At 61.2% G+C, this 2,500-nt stretch overlaps 2 non-coding genes and 1 pseudogene across 2 annotated transcripts in view; all 3 read left to right on the forward strand.

The window, feature by feature from the left end:
- LOC146143568 (small subunit ribosomal RNA) overlaps positions 1-689 on the forward strand; it is a 1,811-nt gene extending 1,122 nt beyond the window's left edge. Inside the window, exon 1 of the ribosomal RNA XR_014500373.1 lies at positions 1-689. This exon is cut by the window's left edge and continues 1,122 nt beyond it. This is a non-coding gene — a ribosomal RNA (small subunit ribosomal RNA).
- Positions 690-936: 247 nt separating this feature from the next.
- Positions 937-1,090, forward strand: LOC146143569 (5.8S ribosomal RNA). The gene has a single exon (XR_014499198.1). It is a non-coding gene; the product is annotated as a 5.8S ribosomal RNA (ribosomal RNA).
- Positions 1,091-1,338: 248 nt separating this feature from the next.
- The window catches only part of LOC146143570 (large subunit ribosomal RNA), a 3,679-nt pseudogene continuing 2,517 nt past the window's right edge, over positions 1,339-2,500 (forward strand).

Here is a 2,500-nt window from a genome sequence, read left to right on the forward strand (position 1 = left end):
ATGGTTGCAAAGCTGAAACTTAAAGGAATTGACGGAAGGGCACCACCAGGAGTGGAGCCTGCGGCTTAATTTGACTCAACACGGGAAATCTCACCCGGCCCGGACACAGTGAGGATTGACAGATTGAGAGCTCTTTCTTGATTCTGTGGGTGGTGGTGCATGGCCGTTCTTAGTTGGTGGAGCGATTTGTCTGGTTAATTCCGATAACGAACGAGACTCTGGCTTGCTAACTAGTTACGCGACCCAATCGGTCGGCGTCTAACTTCTTAGAGGGACTAGTGGCGTTTAGCCACACGAGATTGAGCAATAACAGGTCTGTGATGCCCTTAGATGTTCGGGGCCGCACGCGCGCTACACTGACCGGATCAGCATGTGCTCGCCTTGGCCGACAGGTCTGGGTAACCCGCTGAACCCCGGTCGTGCTAGGGATAGGGAATTGCAATTATTTCCCTTGAACGAGGAATTCCCAGTAAGCGCGAGTCATTAGCTCGCGTTGATTACGTCCCTGCCCTTTGTACACACCGCCCGTCGCTACTACCGATTGAATGGTTTAGTGAGGTCCTCCGATTGGACCTGGCGCGGCCGGCAACGGTCGAGCCGGCGTCCGAGAAGACGATCTAACTTGATCATTTAGAGGAAGTAAAAGTCGTAACAAGGTTTCCGTAGGTGAACCTGCGGAAGGATCATTAACGGTCTCGCAAACGCTTCGGCGAACGCGAAACTCGGACAAGCGAGAGAAAAAGTCTTTGCTACCCGGCGCCCGACCCGCGAGGAGCGGCGCGCCGGCCGGCGATTCGGTCACCCGGTAATGTTTGCGCGTCGAGTGCCGCGGTGCCGCGCGCTCCGGCTTCAAGCGTCGGCCTGGCCGACCGCTCGGCGCGGTCTATTTTGTCACCCTATAGTGCGAGGCACTGTGCGAGCGAAACAATCGTGGATGGCTCTTGGCGGTGGATCACTCGGCTCGTGAGTCGATGAAGGACGCAGCTAGCTGCGTGAATTAGTGTGAATTGCAGGACACATTGAGCATCGACGTTCTGAACGCAAATTGCGGCGTCGGGTCAATCCCGGGGCCGCGCCCGCCTCAGGGTCGCGTTGCAAACGTTCCGCGCGGGGATTTCTCCGCGCGGCTGCTGCGGCGTCGGACGCGCGAGCGCCCGTCCCGCTCAAGACAGCACGGCACGATGCGCGACGATCGCGACCAGAATCCCGCGCGGCGGCGGCGAGTCGACCTCGAAGAGGCCAACGGCTGGCGGCTCAAGGGCGGGAATCGAGGTGCGCGGCGGCGCGCGGCGCCGACGGCGAGCGCGGAACGGGAAGAATAGTCCCGGTCCTTACTTTCGGCCTGAGGTCGGACGAGGCTACCCGCTGAATTTAAGCATATTACTAAGCGGAGGAAAAGAAACTAACGAGGATTCCCTCAGTAACGGCGAGTGAAGCGGGATGTGCCCATCGCCGAATCCGCGCGCTTTTGGAGTGCGCGGAATTGTGGCGTACGGAATTCGTCACGGCGCGCTTCGCCGGTCGCCCGCGTCCTTCTGATCGAGGCCTTTTCCCAGAGCGGGTGTCAGGCCCATGGCGGCGACAGGCGGGCGCGCTACGGCGTCTTCCCAGAGTCGGGTTGTTTGGGAATGCAGCCCAAAGCGGGTGGTAAACTCCATCTAAGGCTAAATACGGTCACGAGACCGATAGCGAACAAGTACCGTGAGGGAAAGTTGAAAAGCACTTTGAAGAGAGAGTTAAAGAGTACGTGAAACCGTCGAGAGGCAAACGGGAGGGCCTGTCGGGTCGCCCGGTCGCTTTCAGCCGGCCCCCTGTCGGCGACGTTGTCGTGCGGACCCTCACGGGCCGCCGGCGGCGCCGCCCGATCGGGGACCAGCGCACTAGCGCCGGGCGAAGGCCGCGACCGTCTGGACGGCGGCGAGAAGGCCGCGCGCAAGGTAACCCGGCCTCGGTCGGGTACTATAGGCGCGCGTGTCCGTCGGCCCGCCGTTCGGGCGAGGAGAGATCGCCGCGTCTGCCCTTCGGGGCCGAGCGCCCGGTGCCGGCTGGGGCGTCGTGGGTCGGGGACTGTTCTCAGTGCCCAGCCTCTTCGTCTCGGTCGCGCTTCCGGTGTCGTTTCGCGAGGCGCACGGGGTCCGCGGCTGAAGTCAGCCACCTTCCCGACCCGTCTTGAAACACGGACCAAGGAGTCTAACGTGAGCGCGAGCCACGGGGCAGTACGAAACCCATGGGCGCAGTGAAAGTGAATGTCGGCGCGGTCCGGCGGAGGTGAGACGTCGTCGTTCGCGGCGGCCGCATCACCGGCCGATCTCGTCCGCTTTGCCGGAGAGGTCGAGCGAGAGCGTTCGCGTTGGGACCCGAAAGATGGTGAACTATGCCTGAAGAGGTTGAAGCCAGAGGAAACTCTGGTGGAGGACCGTAGCGATTCTGACGTGCAAATCGATCGTCAAATTTGGGTATAGGGGCGAAAGACTAATCGAACCGTCTAGTAGCTGGTTCC

The sequence above is a fragment of the Ascidiella aspersa genome, chromosome 5, assembly GCF_963924565.1.
Source record: "Ascidiella aspersa chromosome 5, kaAscAspe10.2, whole genome shotgun sequence".
Taxonomy (NCBI): domain Eukaryota; kingdom Metazoa; phylum Chordata; class Ascidiacea; order Phlebobranchia; family Ascidiidae; genus Ascidiella; species Ascidiella aspersa.